Source organism: Dromaius novaehollandiae, chromosome 1 (assembly GCF_036370855.1).
Source record: "Dromaius novaehollandiae isolate bDroNov1 chromosome 1, bDroNov1.hap1, whole genome shotgun sequence".
NCBI lineage: Eukaryota > Metazoa > Chordata > Aves > Casuariiformes > Dromaiidae > Dromaius > Dromaius novaehollandiae.
Window position 1 is genome coordinate 63145087 of NC_088098.1, and position 22807 is coordinate 63167893.

Below are 22807 nucleotides of genomic sequence, written 5' to 3' on the forward strand. Positions count from 1 at the left end.
AGTGATGACCATGGTTCTGGTGTTGAAGAAGAATCTATGTTCTGCTTTGGTTTATTAAAGCTGTGGCTCATCTGACTAATTAAGCTTTGGGGCACTGGACTATTTCATTTTTCCTAAGAAGAGATATTTATTGCTTGTCAGGGGGATTTTCAGGATTGTTAGATTAAACCTGCCTGCGGTACAGAATGCTGTATGACCTAGCACAGCTAGCTTCCTGCTTTGTATGGGCAGGATCATTGCTTGTGCAAATTTCCTGCACTTCTGTGGGGTTTTAAAACAATATCTCTTATGTGCATATGTTAGCACATTTATGCACATATAGCACATTTATGATAAGTTCTTTCATATTGTTTGACTAATCTTATGATGTTTGTCATAGGCAGGTTTAACCACAAAACATCTACTTTAACCACATAACTCAGACAAATTATAACAGTTATAAACCGTTTACGCACAAAGCCCTGAGTAGATGAGCAAGTGGTGATGTAGGGGAAGGAAATGGCAGAATATTTTATATCTTTCAACATGCAGAACAGGTTTGCATGAGAGATGTCTTGTTCTGGAATCATAGGACTATGTATTGGTCATAGCCCAAAAGCAACCTCTGAACTATAGAGCAACTCCTTTCTCTTCCAAACATGAGGTTATAAGAAGTTATTTATATCCTGCCTCAGACACTAAGCAATATAGGAGTTTCATGTTAACATAAATGTCTGTTTAGAATCACCATAAACACTTGCATATAATATCAACATAAAGACACAATTTATATGACCCTTTAACATTAGTTATTCATCAAATGTGGATTGATAACTCTACAGCTATACTAGAATTACACTAGAAATTGCCAAGTATGGACTGGCATTTGCACATAACCCTCTTTCTGGCCATAACTGAAGCAGTGAAAAGCAGGGTTTTTTGTCTTCTGTAGCCCGCTAGAATACAATCTTTATGAGTACAAACCTAGGTGATGCAGTCCACATCTAAGGCTTGCTTAGACTGGGTATCCAAGCTAAAAAGTTTCCTCTCCCAGCTGTTTGTTAACAGCTGGAAAATGACTGCTTCTGCAGACCTGCTGGATCATCTGTGCTTGTGATTACTGTCTAGTCCTTTCGAGTTAAAGTGACCCTCATTTTTGCAGTCATTGATACTCTTTGTACTGGCTCCCCATTGAACACAGAGTTTGGTTCAGGATCACTCCCCTGACTTTCAAACTCTTAAACCTGATGGGCTTCCTGCTTTGCAACCATCTCCTCCCACACCAGCTGGATTTTGCTATGAAAATGTGACCTTTCCCAAGTTAAATAGACAGAAGACTATAGAAGAGGGAATTTTCTCAAGAGTGTCACTAGGCAAATGTTTTTCTACTGAATACAAGCCAAATTCAGGAGCCTCTTCCTTCCACATTTTCCCAGGAAAGTCCTCTCATTCTCACAAATATATGGATTTTTTAACAGCAGCAAAAAATCCTACACTTGCCCACGTTTGAATACGAACATTCTTCTAATTTCCTCAACACTGCAGGAAAGCGTCTTTCTTGCAGGGCACATTTCTTTTGCAGCACAGTCCTGGCCCCTCAGTGTGCATTTCAGCTGTCTCAGCTCTGTGCCAGAGGGACCAGGCCTATGGAAGCTGCAGAAAATACTCCACCAGCGCAATAGATAGGCTCTGAGTCCTCCAAAGTAGATGGGATCTTCACATCTGACAGTGCCTCAAAGGATGAACATTTAAAAGTGTGAAAGCTATTTTTCCCCCTTTCTCTAGAAAGTTGTCTTTAAAAAGTAGAGAGAAACAAGACACAAAAGCCTTGCTTTCATTTGAACGTGCTAACATCTATTAGCAAAAACATTAAAATCTAGTGTGGGAAGTTGCTTTAATATAGAGCAGCATATTTACTCCAGCAAAGATTACATGCCCGACCTAAGTTAGCCACCTAGTGTCCCTTGGTTCCCAGTGGATCTGGAAGAGGAGGTGCAAGGGTGGGGTTGGCACCACAGAGATGGGAGAGGGGGTGAGGAATGAGGAATGAGACCCACCCCTATTCTAGCAGTTTTTTGTGAAACCACAGCCTGAGGGTAAAGTTGCAGGATAGGACAGGGCTGAGACAATCTAATGGCTCATCATTGCTGACATGTGCAGGTCTCAGTGGCTGTGTGGGTCTTTCTGCTCTTTCACAGTAACACAGGATTGTCAATAGACCTGAGTCAGGTGATGCATGCTTCAAAATGCAAGTGAACGTAAATACACCAGACTATTACCATGCATTGGCTACATGGATCAGGCAATAGATGTATTCAAGCAGCAAATAAAGAACTGAGAGACTGTGAAAATCCTGACAACACTATTCTGGAGATATATCTTGTTGAAGGGGAAATGAACACACCTACAAAATCCTTGGATGGGAGCATTTGTATTGATTATCTGCTGGAGAAAGGGAGAGCTCTGAGGATTCAGTGGGACAACTCTGCATCTGAGGTGGCCCGTATTGCTGAGCTCATCTTCAATGGATGCTGGAGATAGCCATGGTGCTGGCTGTAATGTTGAAAGAGTGAATAGCTCTTCTTTTGCCAGAATGTGAGCAGCTCATTAAAGGCTATCTAATTCAATTCATTCTTTAATAAGATATCTCAAAACAAAGTAAAAAACAAAAAACAAAAAACAAAAAAAACGAGATACAGAGGCAAGGTCACACAGTGAAGTTGTGATTCACTTGTATCTCATGAGAACAAACTAATATAATCCCAAAGTTTTCCTGGATACATATTATCATTGAAGATAGCTGGGGAGGCACGGCCATCAAAATATTACAAATCAGTATGGGAGTAACAGGACATTTTGGCCATGCTGCAAAGAATATTTAGGCAGATCACATGCAAATGAGCTAGAAACAGGCTAACAATTTAAACATAGAATAACTAGTCAATTTTTGCATGCTAAACTGTGTTTATCCATCTATCCATCCATCCAAAGCATTTGTACACTGTAAACTAGTGTCACACATTCCCCAAATGCTTGGCACTTTAGTTAAAAGGTACACATATTAACAGTATTCTCACAGTCCTTCACTATCTCATGTAACTAATAAGCAAATTTTCTAACAGTTATACAGTTGTGTTCTCTACACCAAATGAAGAACCTGTCCAAAAGATGCACTGTATGTTCCTGTAGCAAAATAAGCGTAAAAGGCAAGTGAATAGAACTTTCTTTCTCAAATCAAGCTTCTGAAACATAAAAAAAGCTGTGACATGTTTTAAGAGTAAAATCTGTGGATTTAGAGAGGTTCATGCCCGTAGATAAATAGTAACAACAACTTAAGCCATCTATGTAAGTCCATAAAGACACTTAGGCAAGTCATCTCAAACTGCAAAAAAACCAACCGAAACACAGGCAGGTCTCTTTGTCTATCTTTAGAACATGACTCACTAGCAGGATTTCTGCTCAACAGGATTTTGCTTGTAGTTTCAGTTTAAGTCATTTACACCACAATTGCAACTGGAAGTCTTTTGCGGGCCATCAATTCCTTCCAGATCATAGCTTGTGTATGCATCACTATACACATGTGTGCACACATGCATACAAAAACTTAACAGCATTCATTGAAGAATATATCTTATCAGTTTCCTAACATCACAGAAAGGGCTATTTAATCAAGATTACAACATCTACAATGGTTAATCAAACAAGATGTTACAAAGCTGTTTCCCTCTGCTGGAATACTTCTTGGATTACTATGACAATGCAAAGCCACCGATTTTAGACTCATTTGAAACGAGGCCTTACTACAATGGCTTTTGGAAACAAAGTTGTATTGACTTTACATAACGCATAAAAAAGAGTGTTGGGGTTTCTTATATGAGGTTTTGTTCGTATCTTTGGTTACTGGCCAAGTTCCCATGCAAAGAATACAATCTTACTTCTAAAACTGCAGGGACATGAACCCAGGTCCCTCTAACCACAGAGCCTTCATTCTTCACTAAATGTAACTTACTCCATGTTCATTTTGAAACTTGCTATTAAAACATAGTCAGCAACAAACTGAACCTCCCAGAGTATTTAGAACTTCAGGAATGTATCAGACAGAGAAACAGAAGAAGCTGCATTTCAATCCACACTATAAGAGGAAAGTATTTTCCACTGAGGAGGAACATTTCCAAGTAAACATTAGACTGGGGAGGGAGGAAGGAAGGAAATGAATTCCTCCCATCTAATTCCTCAGTGAAGAGGACTGATATCTTAGAGGTCACTTGAAGGGTAAAGAGGCTTTCAGCTCCATTTTTCTGATTACAGCAAAACTTTCCCATGGCTCTTTGCTGGACTGAATAGATTGAGTTCACTGGTTTTACATTAGAAAAAAAAACAGTGTAATTCCAGTTTGGAATTTTGCAGCAAATAAAACTAAGACTGAATAGCTAAGGAGATTAATTCACACAGCACAAACAACATATTATAGAGGTGGCTGTTGTTACATGATGCAGATTGCATGGCCATTCTACTAGATTTGATAATATTTAATTTTGAAATAGAAGAAGAATAGAAGACAGAGCCATTAGTTTCTGTTGAATGTTTAACCCTCTGCCTTTTCAAGTCTGCTGAGGTGCCTAGTTGGTCCTCCTGACCTGTGTTGCTTGTTGCAGGCAGATCTTGCCTTGCTTAGCAGGCAAGAACACTAGTTTTGCACACTCTGAAGTGAATGTACCCTGATGTCTCATCTCCTCTGTAAGAACAGGTTCAAGCCCTGCTGGTCTTCACAGAAAAAACAAGAAAGTCCTCACTGGAAGTCAGTGGACAGCTTCTTTCTCTGGAAAAGGTGGTGATAGTCATTTGTTTTTGTTTTCCTGGGTGCAACCATGAACATCATGGATGTTCATTGACACGAATATCAGCCCTCTGGGAGCTTTTTGATCATTTCCAGAATCTTCCTGCCACTTAGGTTATCTGGATGATGTGCTTGAGTACCTCCAACCCCTCCGTGCTTTAACCACTTCCTGAAACAGGCTACGACGCACAGGAAGGCACATGCCTGGCACATCTCACCTGTGGCCTGCTGTGACTAGGTATTCCCAAGATATTCCTTCTCCTTTCTGGGAAGAAGACTCAGTTCAGAAAGTGGTCTCTGGAAATTCCCGAAAAAGGTAGTTTCCCATCACATCTTACAGGGGACAGGTGTAAAAGGTTATAGTGAGACCCACCTCAATGCAGCCTACTGCAAATGATCTAACATCTCTGTACAAGAAGGCAGAAGATACTGGCAGCTGTTTGGAGGCCATGTGGGAGGTGTGCCCCTGCTCTGAGAAGTGAAACTACCCCAGGCACACAGCTAGCGTGGCAGCCTCACAGGCAAGCAGCACAACTGCAAAACACTTTAACGTACCCCTCCTCCAAGAAGGGATGCAATCACCATACAGGAATGGGCAGATGGACATAGCACTAGGGAGGCTGAGGCTCCTGGTAGCCAGCAGGCTTTTGTACAAAGATCCCTACAGACGTCAAGGGACTGTCATAAAAATGCTGAGTCTCCCTTTGCTACATGAGGTCTGAGGGGACTTCCCACGCAGAAGGCAGGTAAGGAGCATGTCTGAAGAGCTGTGATCACTTACCCAAACGTCATTTCGTAAACCCAGCTCGTTGTGTCTCTGGGTCTGCTTGTGCCTGAGTTTTCCCATGCTATGCAGTTAATCTTTTTCTTCAGGATGATGCGAGCTTACATCATCTCATCATTTGATCTCATCCACGTACCTTCAAGTTTCAGTCTGCAAAACTGTGTGGTGAGCTGGCACTGTCTTTGTTCAGTCTTTCCTTTGTCCCTCCATCCTATCCCCAGTTTTAAAGAGAAATAATCTCATATCATTAGTATTATCTCAACAGTGAATAAGTTTTACTTCTCTTGTTTTGTACAATATTGTTCCCTTAAAACTCCATTACATTATATATATGCACACACCTATGTACAAGTTTAATACCAAATTTTCTGCTGAGGTCCTCCTCAACTAAAAAGCCCTGGAGATAGCATTGCAGTAAACAGTATATCCACCCAGACAGATATGCACAAAAGCCCTTTACAGTGTGTAGAAACCAAGAAAATTATCAGTTTCTTGGATAGAAACAGCATGCACAGAGACGACACATGAAGTGACCCAGTGTAACTGTTAACAAATGTGTCCTGGCATCAGCGAAAACAACCCAAATCTCTGGTGAGCCTTTGGAGAGGCTCAGAGAGGAAACTCAGAGGCTGAGATTTTCCTTTGCTATAAGGACCTAAACTACAGATCTCTTTCCTTTCAGAAAGCTAAGTGGATGCAGCTCTTGACACTGCAAGGATTTAGCATGAGCTCTACCTCCTCATAGCTTTTCCCTTTTTGTGAGCTGGTGGCATGATCTTGGAGAATATGGCCTTAGACTCTTAGGTTAAGGAAAAGTACAGAGACTTCATTCTGTTAAAATAGATGGGTGGTAATATTTCTTTTACTATTCTCAGATACAAAGTGACTGCTACACCTAAGTATATTATCCCAGAATGTGAGGCCTATCAAAAAGGAATAAAATGGTAAACCCTTTCAAACAGAAACAAAAATCAGAGGTTTGTCTGTGATACTAAGGATGGAGCTAAATAAATTGTTTAGATATGGTCATTAGAGGAAAAATAAGTTAACCCTGTAGTCTGTACCAACTTTTTTATGGACAGGTGATTACAAAGAGTGCCCCTGAAAGAACAGGAACTCCTTCACAAAAGTAGGTCAGATTGAAAGCAGTCAACCTCAGGTCTTTTTTGCTTGAATTACTGATTGCATTTCAAAGTAAAGTATTATCAAAGACCCCACCATTATTCAGAAAAGTCTCACCAGATACCGAACAGTCATAGCAAAGTCACATTCTCCACATTCCCCGCAATTTATCTCAATCAGTGGTTTTGTTTTTCTTCTGATTAGACCTATTGCAGGTCAGATAGGCCAGAAAGGCTGGAGTTAGCTCACTTTTGTGTTCATGTTCCTCTTTATCTCTTCTCTCAAGACCTTTGTAAAATGTGAAGTGAGAAAAAAGTATGGAAGGCTAGCAAACTTTGTTTTTAATCTTGCTTACTTTACTACAGAGAACAGTTCTAGATCTGGTGGAAAAACAAAACATATCCTTGAAGATGCCTTTAACTGTAGGCCAAACTTGATTCATTTGGGTGTTGCAGTGCAATAGGCTCTAAGTTCTGTACAGAGTCCTTCCATCAAATACACTCGTCCTTTACCAAGGCAATTACTTTGGGCTCTGTATTGGGGTCAGGATAAGACCTTAAACAATATTGAATCTGGCCAGCTCTTTGAAAATAAGCATGTTTTCATGCCCATTGCTTGGAAGTCCTTTCCACTTTTCCTTCCACGCAGTGAGTTACTCCAAGGTGCCCGTCAGCTCCTGAACCAGCTGATGACAAAGTCAAAAGTTACTGCAAAAGCAGCATGAGGAACATAGCTAACTTTAGTTCTTCATGCTCTTCAGAATTTCCTTTTGAACTTCTGACATCTCTGTCCAGAGGCTCATGATGCTTTAGGCAGAGTTTCCACAACTGAGCGTATGTGAGTATGTTTGGATCTGGTCGTACACAAAGTTTGGGCCAATTCCATTACATCATTTTCTACAAAAGAATATGTTAAACCACCTCAGACATATTTTGTCAAAATATATTTAATCCGACAGAAGAGAAAAGGACTTGATAATCTCAAGAGGCCCTTTACTGGAAAGATATGCAGTGAACACTCCCATCATTGCTAGCATGATAATATATATTATTATATCATATAATTATATATAATAAATATAAAATATGTATTGTATATAATAATATAATTCTCTCTATAAATTAAATATATTTTTTATATATATATATATATATATATAATGCTAGCACTTGCATAGCTCGATGACTGAGAGTCATGATATAGCCTCAACACTGTTTGTGTAGGTGCAGTACAGGCAAAGGCTTGATCAGGGAAGGGTTGTGTCTTTCAGTTTCGGATAAATATTGATGCCGATCAATATCGACACCTATTGATAGGCATTGATAGCTGCCGATCGAGAGGCATGCAGAGCTTTTGGTCTGGGCACCATGTTGCTCTTGGTAGGCACTGAGGCCTGTCGACATTGGCCGTTGTCAGGGTCAAGGGCCCTTCCTGAGGATGGATTTCCATATGTGTTGCTCGGGAACAACATGCATAGATATCGAGCCCTCTCGGTCTGCATTGATAGCTCTGCATCCTGATGGGTGTCGATCAGGTTCACTCTCCCTAGGGATCGAGTGTTATTGATAACCACCGCTGGGCATCCCTGCCCATAGCCAGTGATAGTTCTCAATGTCCACTGGCCTCTCGAGCGATACGACTATCGCTGTCAAGGGCACCATCTCTCAGGAGGCTTCGATGCCTTTTGATTTGCACAGCCTTGGGTAGGGATTGATGGGCATGGGTAACTGTCGATGCCTCATGATATTGATGCCTATTGATCCCTTTTGATAGCTGTCAATCTCGTCAGACATGTTTAGCTTTTGAGCTGGGGCCAATTTGCTTCTTGTTGAGCATTGAATGAGTCTTGACATTGATACCTCTCTATAGCGAGGGCCATCGATGCCTGTTGAATTCCATACCTATCGATAGGCGTCGATATCATTCAGCATCAATAAATATCAATGCCGATCGATATCGACACCTATCGATAGGTATCTTAACATCTGCTCTTAAATAGATTTAGTCAGGTTAATACTTCCTCACTGCCCTTCACTCAGACATTTTAACCTGCCTTTAAAAGGACATCCATTTGAAATGCACTGTTTAAAAAATAGTATTTACAGTCATTTCAAATACAATATTCCAGCAGTTTTTCTCTCCATGCTGTCATGATTTCTTGTTATTACTGACAGTCCTTTCTCCTGGTATCTATCTGTCTCTGATAAAAGTCACTCTTCAAGAAAGGGCTCAGGATCAAACTGATATCTCTCCATCATTCTATCGATTAAGTTTATGCTCTAGCAAACATGAAGGATTACGTTGCAGTGGCTGGTGTGATAAGATATAAGTGCAAGGTGGAGGAAGCTTGCCACATAAACTGGTGCAGTCTTCCCTCTACTTCAAATAGAAGCAGACAAGGAGAACATGTTCTCAGTGTCTTACAATCTGCAATGAGTCAGGATCCTGCAAAGTAATATGCAGATATTAATGCTTCAGAAATGAAACATGTAGCTTTAGTACAAAGCACTTTCAAAACACAACATAAACTAATGCAAGGCCTTGGTTTTGACCAGTCAGAGGGGGTTCATTGGTTTAATACTGCAGCAGCTAATGCAAAGTTACAACCAAGGAAGCTTTAGCAAACAGTCTTTTACTGTGTTGTCCTCATGTAAGTTATGATATATTCTCACACAGGTATAGTGTATCTCACATATCATGAAGTTATCTGGACAGCTGCATTACTGGTGTAGATGACATGGCTATTGAAGAAAGAGGTTTGTTACACTTAAAATCTTGTTACGTGCAAAAGGAAATACATCTTATAAAGTCAAAAATGTATCGTTAGTCTAATTAAATTATAAGTCTAATCAAAATGAAATGTTCATCATTAATATTAGTCTAATTGCAATGATACACCTATTCATACTCCAGATTTTCTAATTAATACAGAATAAGTCTCACTAAGAATACCATTAAAGCTCTTACACAAAAGCTTCCTAGTATCTATCCCTTTTTTTCAGTGTTATGCTCACCCTTCCACTACTCCTCTGGCTCCTAATGTCACTGGCTTCAGCCTGGGAGGGAGTTATGGCAGATTGTCAGGCTCCCATGCTCTTCACTGCAAGGAGTGTGATGTTGGCAGTGGACAAGAGGTCTGACAAGAGGAGGAGGATTTTGAAGGCTTCTTCTTCCTCCTCCTTGAGTTCATTTGGCACATTTTCTAATATGCACCTTGATCTCTCTCCTTGGTATGCAACCCCATGTTACATTCAAATTTACTGTATGCGTAGCATTTTAGATTTGATGAATACTTGCTCCTTTGTCCTCTTTGTCCCTCTTAAAGCCAGTTTTGCCCAGCTCCCAAGTTTTCATTCCTTTAACTATCAGTAGTTGGCCACTAGTGAATGGTTTATAGCTCCATTCTGTGCCCCCACTTTCAAGACCTCTGTTATCATGCCATGGCTGTACTCATCTACTCTACAGAATTGTACTAGGATCATAAATGATACATTCCACACAGAATAACTACTTGTTACTACCATCTGTACAAAAACACCAAAAAACACCAAAAAACACCAAAAAACACCAAAAAACACCAAAAAACACCAAAAAACACCAAAAAACACCAAAAAACACCAAAAAACACCAAAAAACACCAAAAAACACCAAAAAACACCAAAAAACACCCCACACTATGGTTATACTACATGAGCATACAAAGCTAAACACAAATTAAACAGATCGGGCAATGGCCAACTGGTCACTAGAAAACTGCTGTCGCAGCTAGAAAAGCTGAAAGAAAACTCCAAGCAAGCCATGACAAGTCCTAAGACCTGCACTGCTATCTTAATACAAAGCTTGTTGCTTGCTGCTTGTGAAGGCAACACCACATTTACTGGACTACAAAGCTATAGATTCACGCATCAAATAACCAAGTGACTTCCACTGACACAGAATCAGAATGACAGCAACATAAACTGTTGTTTGTGATCAGGCTCACTTAATGAAGGAATATTTAATTAAAAGTTACATCAAGCGCTGCTTCCCTCTGGCACCTAGTCTTCATCCTATTCCAAAGACAAATGTTGCTAGTTCTAAAGAGCCTTTTTGATCCCTGCATCCTAAATAACCTTGAGCAATTGGTAGCCAAAGAAAGACACTATAGTTCCAAAACCTTATTTCAACATATACACTTGTGAGAAATCGCTACAAACACAATAGCAGAAGCTAGAAGCTTGTAGGAACAGTTGCTTTGAATGGAGTGCATTGCAAAGGGCTCTCAAATACTAAAAATAAAAACAATCAAAAAAAAATCAGGTCATTCTTTTCTCTATTTCTTGAATAATCACAGGTGTCCTGCACCAGAGTTAGAGCAGCACTGTGCTCTCAAGGATCTCAGCACTGTTGGGTCACTGGCCAGGAAATTCCAGTACTGATCTTACTTCAGCAGGAACAACTGGAGGTTTGTTATACTGGCAAACACTTGGCCAGCTTCAAGACACTAACACATCTGTCTCAACAAGATATTAATGCTTTATACCTCTGGCAAGAACAACACAAACTATGTGGCCATGACCAACACAAGCTAAGTGTTTTGTTTGCTCTTCTTTTATACATTGATCAAATGTTTATTATTTTCTACCCAATTTTGAAGAGTCTGGTAACTTGTACCAGAAATTTATACTGATCTGTATTTTGACATTGCACCCTTATCATCCAGGCAAAGAGCGATCCTTCTGCCTAATATGCCGGCCTCCCGTCTCACTTCATGACAGGACCATGTGTGGTATAAGCTGTACCTGCACAGCTCCTGTGGGGTCTGAGACACACTGGCCTGTGTCCCAGCAGTGCCTTTCTGCATGCAGTAGATGTGCTGAACAATGCTCTTACAAGCTGATACTGTTCACAGAAGATTTCGTTCAAAAACATGAATTAAAAATTTTTCAGCTATGAAGAAGGTCACATGAACTGACAATCTTGCCTGACTTTAAAGTCTTTGAGTGACCACTAATAGATCTCTAAGACCTCTCCTCAAATGGGACCAAAAACGCTTCTGTTTGCTTTTGGAAAGCTTTAAAAGCAGGCTGAAACCAGTAGGCTAAACCAGATTAAGTGGTGGTGACTCGCATTCTGTCTACATTAGCAGATAAGTCAATGCAATAGAAACAAACAATAAGGTAGCCTTGAGGCTCTTCACGTCCTCATTCTCTTTGGTTCAGGAGGTTTGCTTCAAATAGATCTAATTTGCCACTAGATAGGGTTCAAAACTTTTGAAAAGGAAACCTGAAAACAATCAAATATAAATATATATAAATAACATTGCTGCAAATAGATGTTAATAACAACTAGATTAAGATTAATTTTAAAACATATATATATATATATATTGTTTTTACCACTGTTGTGTGTGTTTTACCATGTGTTGTGTTTTATCGTATTGTTGTGTAATATGAATATCCAGGAACCCTGTGAAATCTGGGAACTCTAAACTAGGAATGTATACAAGACAAAGAATGTGGTAGGGTTATCTTGAACCACACCTGGAAAAACATCACATCCTGAAAGAATCTTAGTCTGCATCTGAAGTAAATAAACCATGTTATCTTGATTAGCAAATATGCATGAAGACTATTAACTACCTTGATGGGTGGTCTACAAATAAACAGGATACAAGTTAAAGAGAAAAGCAGCCACTGTGAGAAAATCAGCCTTTCTCAGAGCAGAGATGGAATCACTCCTAGACTGCCTCTATGAAACTGCAAGAAACACCGCTTGGCTTCCTGTCTTCCTCAGAACTGATCCCTCTGGTATCCTGATCGGTACAGCTATGCATGTAAGTGTTGTCCTTACTATCGTTGGAAGGGAAATGCATTACTAGTATTTGATCTCATGTTCTGCTGTTCATGCTTGGTTGGCCTGATTATAAAGTTCAGATGCAACACTTTGCTTCCTGAACTGCAGACCCTCTCAAGGAGGCAGCACAGTGTCCTTCCATCTCATAGAGAGGAGGTTGACACATCAATGCCTATGCATTGACCATATAAATTTTACAGGTAACATACTATTTCCTTTTTGTCCACCTTCTTTCACACTATGTTCATACTTGGTGTGATCCTTCCCTTTTTAGTTACACAGCCATCAGTTTTTCTAAACCACAACTATTTTCCTGGGTCATAGGTTGCAATTTTTAAACAAAAAGTGATATTTTGATGGGTATGATATGTACCCCTTTGTTACTTCTCCTTCTTTGAGAACTTGTGACACTAGCTTTTACTTCCCTTTTAACATTCTGGGTTTTCAGCACTTGTGCCCTTGATCCATAGAGACAAGTTCCCTTTTCTTGGTTATTCCAGACTGAGAAGCATACACTAATCCATAGCAGAGTTCTGAATTTCCACATAACCATTTTGGTTGTTTAGTATCACTCTCCCCATGTGTCACAGGCCTTCAGGCAAGAGTGGACTTCTTGGGTAGCACAGCCCTTTCTACAGCAGGATGCAATGGTGTGTCCCACCAGTCAACAGTCACCTGGGGTGTCTGGCACCTGAGGCACCACACTGCAGCACTGTGTGAAAATACAGTGATAAGAAATGAGATGACACCACAGAAACCCTCAACTCTGGTAGCACTACATGGGAATATAGTGATAAGAAGTAAAAACAAAATAATTATAAAGGAACATCAGAGCCTCGTTGGATAAAGAGACAATCAGGCTTGTGCTTGGTTTAAACTGCTGCTTTTGTGGGGAACTATAAAAAGATTAGCACCATCCTACACACTGTGGTGGTCCCTGCTCCAGAGAGCTGGATGGAGCTCAGGACCTCCCACCCAGTGAGGAGGGGATGCCTGCACCCTGATTTCTGTGACAGATGGGGCATCAAGGTGTCCAAATTTCGTAAGACAGCAACTTAACTGTGAACCTAAAGCATGTGCAGAATAATATTTAGTGCCCGGCTATAGCAAATTAGGCTGAGAGATTAATCTAAGATTGAGTAATAAATGCTTATTTGTTTGGGGCTGTGCCACACCTAGCGTCCTTGCTCTTTTATGGTCCTGCTTAAGTTGTCAACATTCAAAAGAAGCCTTGGAGCATCACCACCTTGGTGCAACACCACAGACAGGATGGAAACACTACTCACTGTTGGCTCCAAAAGGTAGCAAAAAGGCATATCCAAACCCTGCCCACAGTCACCAGCCTAAGAAAAAACATGGAGAAATGAGGACGATTTGATAGCTGGCATTGCTTGTCCTCCCTGTCGTCACAAGAGATCTTGGAGCCAACATCTGGATACATGCATTGGGGTACCTGGCTACTGGTTGGACAGCTCAGGCGCCCCTGCCCTGGGGCATGACCACTGGGCAGACTCCTTGGCCACCACTCATTCTGGTGCTTGTGACAGAAAGCATGAGAGTGAAACCTGTTTTATTTCAGTTTTTATTTTAAATAAAATTACCTTCCCCTCCTATAAGGTCTTGCAAGGATATTTGCTACCTTGTTCATAGGTTTTGCACAAGTATTTCCTGCATAATAAAGCCTCTTGAAGTCAACCCAATCTTTTTACTGTCTTCAACTTAATTGGCTTTGGAGAAGCCCTTTCCCATCCTGATGACACTACCATTATTCCTAAAAATGTTAGTTTTAGCATATTTCTTGTGTCATCATTGCACTTTCTCCATCATTATCTTAGTAGCATTCCAGCCTAAATGGAACTTTCATGTCTAATATTCAGGTGAAAAACTAAAATTAGGGAAGGAAACAACATCCTTTATACCAGGCAGAGGGAAAAAAAAACCCAAAACAGAAACAAAACAAACCACAAGAGCACACATCCTCTTTTCATTTCCTTGTTTTGGAATGCACATCACCTTTAACATATTATACAAAACACACATGGATATTAGAGCAGCCATACCATTTTGCTGACTTACCATGCTTCTCAAGTATTTGTTATGATTTAATCTCCAACAATGCTGATTAACAGTCATCGAATAGCTGCTCTGACCTTCTCCTCCGAAATCCCATTGGGAGATGATCCCTTATCAGGGACTCTATTAGTTTCCTTGGTATTCAAGATATCAATTAAATTGATTTAAGCTTTTTTAGCCTTTTGTTAGGAGTTTGAAATGGGTGAGGAAAAAATACTACTCTGCTGCACCATATCAGTGTGCCACAGCAACATCTCAAAGGTATCTCTGTTGATTTCTCTTGAGGATCGAGAAGGAATAGAGGTATAGTTATCTACAAAATGTCCACAACAGTTCTACCTTCACATATCAGTATTTCTGATATGCTCTTTTGACCACTCTATGCTAGCCCAGTGTTATATATCCTTAAATATATTTTTGGCTGTGTTGTCCTTCGCTGTACTTACGCTAAACTGCATGAAATAGCGTGTTTTCAGAAAGCCTTTCTGTTCATGCTTACATGAATGGATGGAAAATATGCTACTAACAGAACTGAACTGCTCTTGGGATCACGCTACTTTCTTGACTCCTTTCATAAAGGGTTGTGACCTGAATAGTGATTTGCAGTGCATGCCAAGAAAGGACAGCTGCAGGCAAAAATAAGTAAATAAATAAATAAACCAAAACCACAAATATTTATCTTTATAGTCAAGTCTGCAAGGATAAGATAAAAGTTCTTATTCTACACTCCAAAAATACTTTTGTATCTGAGAAAACTGTATGGAGTCTGAAGCAGTACAGTGGAAGTGTCTACATTTTGTCAGTAATTGTGAGATGTCTATATACAACATCAGTTAAGCTTGCTCCAGGCTTTTGTTACCATCCCATTCTCTTAATGGTGATACATGGCTGTTTGTTTCGCTACGCATTATAAGTTCAATCAATAAACTAATTTAATTAGAGCATTTTAGACAAAAGATCTCTTTCCTGAAGACGAACTCATACCTGAGATGACTTTGACCAAACTGCAAACCTTACTCTTTAGCCCAAGAGCAGTCAAAAACACTTCTTTCTGTGCATATGCAACATCTGGTTAAAAGTAAATAAGTCAGTAAATAAGTAAATTAAATAATTAGTGTTATATGAATTCATCTAATATGCTCTGTATCTTTCTTCATTTACCTGTTGATGAAGAAGGTATAAAATTAAAATATTTTTACATCAGTTGCTGTAAAATGCTCATTTCTCCAATACCTTAAACTATTCATTCCCTTCATCAGATCACCAGAGCTAAGAATGTGCTTTCTAGATTAAAAGTGTGTCCAGCTCAAGCTGAAGGAAGAGAAAGCAAAGGCTCTCAGGGAGCAAAACAATGAAGAATGTCAGGCCTCAATTTAAGCAAAAGGAACGTTCTCATGGGCACCTCAATCGTGGCTGCCAAGGCAAGACTTTCAAAATTCCTGTCACTGGTTCCAGAGCAAGATTATGAACATGCTTATCACGTGGATTTTTTTCCCCCCTGGACATGCTTGGCAAAGTGATGCCAATCTCTCAGAATTTACTGGAGCAGAGGATGGATTAGTAGGTAGACTGGTTTAAACATCTGGGACTAGGTTTTATACAAGCATTAGTTAAGTTTTACTATTATTATTTTTTCCCCCAGGGAAAACAATGTATATATGAGAAACTGAACCCTGGAAAGATTTTAATCTCCTGTACGCAAGAAACGATGAGATCAGGGTTGTTACAAGAGCACATGTTGGATCTATGTATTCCATTAAAAGGCTAGATTTGAATACCATTCTTGGAATCCTGTTTTAGGGCAGTAAAAGAAATAAGTTCTGCCAAATACGTGCTTGAGAGCTTTGTAGAAGGCTATTAAGGAGAGGGATTTAAAAGATGTTTTATAGTGTCAAAGATGTGGAGACCTAGGACATCAGCTTACCTAGTCTATATTAAGCTATTAAAAACAGATCTGATGGCAAGTACTACAAGACCAGCCCTCTTATTTCCAACCTTGTCCACTTCACTGAAGTGACTGGGAAGCTATCTTACATCTGTGTAAAGCAGAAGGCTCGAAGATAGAAGTATATGGAGGGTTAACAGAAAAACAAAACAAAAAAAGAACACACTCATTCATGCTATGATAACAGTAAGCCCCAGCTACTCAGTGGTAAATGTTAATACAGTTACTTAGAAAACAGAACAGGTATGAAAACCACTGATGTATTGTTTTAAACCTAAGACATGTGACTCAGGTTCTGGTTTGTTTTTCACTCTACTCACAGTTATGTTTCTATTCTTTTAAGAGAGTAGCCATGAGGTAGAGCAATCTGGAAGGGAGAGGAGATTATTCTTAGTTTCACAGTAAAATAAAGAAAACGTTCAAATTGTATTACTGCTAAAATTCCACCAGTTCTTATGTTTAATTAGTGAATTTTTTAAAAAAACTAGAGTTTCCTTAATACTTTCATATGTGAATGATAATATCCACTGAATACGCTGGGGGGTGAGGGGAAGGGGGAAGAGAAGGACATTATTTATTTTGAACAGCTAAGCAAAAAAAGAAAAAGAAAAAAAGGACAAGGAAATAAGTAATAGCTTACATTTCCTTTTTATTCTCAGGATAGAGATTCTACAGGAAGGATGTTTCCATTTACATCTTAGATAACGGATACCACGACCTACCAGTTTTTACACAAAAGGTCTGCTTGTTGATAGAACCAGAAGATCTGAAGCGTCACTTAGGTTCCTCAAATGACTGTGCTGCTACACCAGGAGTTGTATTGTATCATGGGACCAAAAGATGACTCTGAAAGACAGAGGCAAGGACACTAAGACTTTGCCATATATGTATATAGTGAAAATATAAGCTACTTCCTTTCCATCTATAAAAGCAGAAGAGAGTATTGTAAGCATAAATCACCGTAGTCCTAATACTATCACTATGGAAGTCTGATACACAGTAGATGATACCAATTTAAAAGCTCTGCAAGGAAAGCAGATCAAGGCAGCAGGGAAGGAGAATGTTATCCCAGGCCATTCACTTTAAAAGGCCCATGTTTAATATTTCTGCTTTGTCAGTGACATCTCTGCCCTGCGCCTGCGGGGCCATCACCCTTGGTGCCTGGGTGACCTCCCATGCAGGACATCTGTTCCCTCTGCTCTGTGGTGGGAGCGCATGCTACCATACCACCGGGGCACTGCTCTGGGCATAGAAGCCACCTGAATGGAGTAGATTTGGGGGGCTCCTTGGTCTCCCCAGGCTGAGTTTGAATTTATATCTTTGTGTTGTTAACATGTAAGGAGACATCCACTAGCCAAGTCCAAAAGGAAACAGGGCAAGAAAAGGTATCCTGTAAGTTTATACTCAGCCCTATACAAGTTCTTGCTTTTGAATGATGGAAAGATGTATATCACATGCAGCTATACATCCTATCAGTGGAACTGTCTCGTTTAAGAAAAAAAGACATTATCATTTACCCTTAACTTCTATTTTGTACAGCAGGTGCCATCTGTTACTAGTGTTTACTCCTGGTGCTTTACATGACTTGTCAGTTATTACAGTTTAATTGGTATAAGCACAAGGGATCAGATAATGAGGCCCAACCACTTCCTGAAATTCAGCATTTAAAGAGAAAGCCTTACGGTTACATGCCTAGCAAACCCTTTTGCACTAGCTGCATTTTCATTCTGTTCCAACCAGTGATCTCAGTTCTGCTCAGATATATATTCCCCACATTTTCAGCAACTGGAAAATTGCACAGATTCCAGTGCATCACTGCAAACCTTACCTACCTTCTTGAAGTCTAATTTCAGATATTAGCAAACGAGCACAAGACAGGGAGAAAACAGACCCTGAGAAGAACACGGAGCTTGTCTGTATGTGCGTTCTGCAATACTCTGTTGTAAGCCATAAGTATAAAGATATTGGGGCATGTGATGCCAGCCAGCAATATTAAATGAGAAAGCAAAAGAAGCAGGCACGTTCCTGTGTCCTGCACTTAGGAATGGGGAGGAGGTACTGAAGAAAGTTTTCTTTTAATGTATCTGTGCAGTTTTAATAACAGCTGTTTGAAGCAACACAGAAAAGCAAAAGAGGGGTGCCAGTTGTACAACCTTTCTTTTTCACACACAGCAGAAACAGTGTGATCAAATAAAGTCCTTCTCAGCCAGAGAAAGAGACTGAGCCCAGAGGAATCCATCCCTGATCTTACAGGCAGCTCAGTACATAGCACACTGGCTCCTGGCACTAAATCACTTTGGTTGCTCCTATAGTAAAGTTCAGACATGATCAATAAAACTCATAGATCTTTCTCACGCTATCGGATGCCAGTTGTTTGATTCAAGGTGACCCAGGAACTATGGAACATGATCGAAAAATGACTCCCCACTTTTAAGCCATTTTTACTATATGTAAAAACTGTTAAAAAGCAATTAAGAGACTTACAAGTAAGAGTAATTCAAAAACCCAATAAACTCTGCTCTGTAATTCAGTGATTATAGTTCTATTGATTAGTCTTGCAAAACTTAATTCAGCAGCAGAGAATAACTATGTTAATGGATGAATAAAATGTATCTAACTTCACCTATTACTTTTATTGTGCTCATAATAAGTGTCAGGTAAATCCACTTAAGTAAGAACTGACCAGCAAGTCAGGTCCACTTTCCAAACTGTCAAATATATTTGAAGATTTCCCATTGCTGCAGGGTAAATTAGAGAATATTTGAGTGCACTGCATTTGTTCTATCATAGTTTAAGAATACAGTGCAATATTTTCTCTAGGTTTGAGAGACAGAACAGCACGTCTAAATAGGTAAAGTGGCCTTGTATGTGAGAAAACTACCCAACAGGTAATATGGCAAGATGTGAGAGTCTGTGTGTGTGTTCCAAGTCATAAGACTAGACTCTTCTGAAAAAGAGTTTTGCAAAATCTGTTCTAAGGTAGAAGTAACCTTTTTCTATTTTGTTTTTGTGGTCAATTTTAGTAAGCTACATTTAGTTCTTAATTTTTTTCCCCCTGCAAAAGAGGATGACACTTGAAACATTCTTTTCATTCCAGTTTCACTACTGTGTAACTATGTACTTACATGAAGTTGTGCCCAATTTAAGCTAAAATAAATTAGAATAATTCTTATAGATCTCATAAGTGTAAATACTCTTGAAACAAGGAGACCAGCAGGATTAGGAAGAGACTGGGTATTTGAATAAAAGAAATATCCGTATTTATGTTAAAGTAAACATCTGTAAGTGGTGATAAACCTTTGAGCTCTCCTGAGAGATGATCAATTGTCTGAGAAAGATAGGGAAAATATTTCCCTTCAAGGAAAATTATTTGTGAAGTGCTGCAAAGGGATTTCTTCCAACCTTCCTCTGTAACAATGAAAACTGACCGCTGTCAGACACAAGATCTTGATTAGATGGACAACTGCTTTAGCCAGATGCTAAACAGAGTAAGTACTCTGTAAACCGAGAAAGGATTTATTTTCTTCTGAAAAGCACTGAGATGACAAGGAACAGTTAACAGTTTTGAGAGAGACAAAAAGTTTAATCACCTTGATATGATAACAACCAGAGGTTATGGTCATGTTGCAGGAATAATGGCAATATCTATTAGCAAGAAAAAGGTAACTGAGGAGAACAACAGGTTACTGAATGTCAGGTCACTGAAAGAAGACCAGGAACCATAACATGGGGTGCTGTTATGCTTGTAAAGCTGTCAAGGAACAGCAGCTGAGGGCATGATTATGATGTTAAGTCTAGATAGTTAAAGATGACAAAACTGATGAAGCAAAAAACAAACAGAATAGTAATTCGGTAAAATAGTATTGCTATTTCAGTTAAGAGAGCTGTGTTGTCAAACTCAATACTGCCAAATGTATACTCAGATGAAACTGCATAGTAACTAAGAACTTCTTTACTTTGTATATTTGGTATTCTTGCACATTCATAGTCCGACAGTAAACTGTCAAATATTGGCAAATTACATTTTTCTGAAGACTATGCTCAGAATTTTACCTCTTCATTAAATAAAAGTAAGATTTATACCAAATTCTCAGATTTACCTAAGAAAGCATCATTCCTGAGCATTTTAGTAGTATTAGCGCATCCTTTGCACTCTCAGTTGCTAAGCAATGTTAAGCAAATGAGAGAAAAGTCTTTTAAAGCATCAATTTATGGAGCCAAAAATCCTTCTCTCTGAAACTGTAAAAGCCAAAATACAGACAGCGATCACTTGTCAGTTTTCAAGCCTTCCCAAGTTCGCATCTGCTTCTTCCAGGCCCTCAAGTTTCCCAGCACTCGCAATATCCACAGTGGGACTGAATACACATGTATAAAGTCCAAAGAATCACATTCTCAGAGTGATTGTTTCTACACATGGCCTTAAAAGCAGATTGGACCACTATCTCAGTTCTTACAAGTGAGGTGAAATGAATCCTCTTCATGTATCTGGCAAACCTGGAATTTATGGCATCAAAGATTAACACAGGTTGGTAAGGGGGTCTTGGAAGATACCTTAGAAGATCAGGTCAGAACCTCTCTTGTTTCCACTTATGTCCACATAAAAGTCCACAGAAAGTAATCCCGAAGACTGCCATGGAACTTCAGGGAAGTATCTTTAGAGCACGGGAAAACTAGAGACACGTGATTCTGTGAAGCTAAAGAAGAGTGAAGTAGCATTTGTCTGTGATTGATTTTAAAAGTCTTAGAAGATCAAGATGACCAACCTCAATTAGTTTATTAATTCAAATGCTCAACAGTCCTCAAGACAGATAATATCAGTCCAAGTGAAGTGACCAAGCACTTGTAGCTATCCAAGGAAGCCAACTGACATATTAGTATTGCAATTAATATTGTGATTAAAGTGATTAATATCACTTTGGCATATTAATAGTTTATGATCCCTTGTCCCTCAACTGATTTGTCACTCTGAATGTTAACCCAAAAGCCATGCAATTCACAAGTCCTTTGTAATTTTATGATGGGAGCAAAGCACCATCAGCTCTTGTCACATGGGGAAATCGACAGCCTCTGAGGACTTAGGGGTCCATGATCAGTCAAAAGCACCTCTTCTCCAGAGCTCCATCCTCAAGCGTCTGGCATCTGCTACTTCTTTCCCTGAGAGACGCACTGCTCTGAGGTCTTCTGTCTGGGGTAGGATAAGCTACATGGTTGTTGACCAGTATCTGCCAACTGCTTTTCCTACAGCAAACATGCTAATGAAATACTCCATGGAAATTGTTTCTTCAGGGTTTTTATTTCGCTTTAAACAGAATATTCCAGAAACTCAAAGCTTAGAAATGTATTAAGTTATTTGTATTAAAGCCCAGTACAGGATAATTACTTCTGTCTGGTATGAATTGTAAGATCATCCATCTTTTCTTGTCTTTATGGTAAGTTTTCTTCCTCAGCAAAAAAAGTATTACAAGCTTGCCAACTTCATAGAAACACAAATCAACTGGAAGTAGATTTGGTGCTTATACAATTTAACTGAAGTACACAACAGGAGGAGCTAGCAGGATTTTGAAGAAGAGGACAAGGACATGGTACTCTCAGACAGGCTGGCAGTCTCAAAGCATTAAGCATAAGCTAAGCAGAAGAAATGCTGCTGCAGCAAAGCAGAGAGAACAGGGGAGGAGATAAATGCAATGACTCCTGACTGATGCTGTCCTCAGGGAGGCAGTGAAGTTACAGATCATGTTTCTCTCCTTCCCATCTGCATCCATCTATCTTGGTCAACCAGCAGAACACTTGCCTGCGATAGCTCTGAAATAACTGGTAGACTCCAGTGTTTGATAAGAATTTGGTTTATTTTAATCAAATAAACTTGAAAAATTAAAGAACAGAACTTCACTCGCAAGAATTTTCAAACAGTGTCACCTTTGACAGAGTTTCCCAAATGAGGCACAAAGAACAGAAGAAATTATTTGTTGCAAAAATCTTTGGTTGCAAGTGAGTTACTTTGATCAAAAGCAAGTTCTCAAATTTCTCTCTTCAGCAAGGCACTTCCATGTTGCTCTATATTTCTTCATAAGTTACTTGCATTGTTCCTGTTACTTTCTCCTTCCTTCACATATCCATATGTTTTGCATACCATTCAGATTTTAATTCATTTGAGAGCATTGGTACTATATAAGCTATCCAATCATCCTTGGCTCCTTCTTGCACAGTTCCTAGCAGCAACCTGGTATGTCCT

The 22807-nt window shown here is 39.4% G+C and overlaps 1 long non-coding RNA gene across 3 annotated transcripts; it reads left to right on the top strand.

Moving 5' to 3' along the window:
* The first annotated feature begins 8025 nt into the window (after positions 1-8025).
* Positions 8026-19751, top strand: LOC112993402 (uncharacterized). Of its 3 annotated transcripts, XR_010389876.1 has the most exons (4): positions 8027-9478; positions 11056-11166; positions 11255-12537; positions 17235-19751. It is a non-coding gene; the product is annotated as an uncharacterized LOC112993402 (long non-coding RNA). The 3 variants fall into 3 exon arrangements; XR_003261712.2 differs by lacking the exon at positions 17235-19751 and adding an exon at positions 13148-15833 and having other exon boundaries at positions 8026-9478; positions 11056-12537; XR_003261711.2 differs by having other exon boundaries at positions 8028-9478; positions 11056-12537.
* The last annotated feature ends 3056 nt before the right edge of the window (positions 19752-22807 follow it).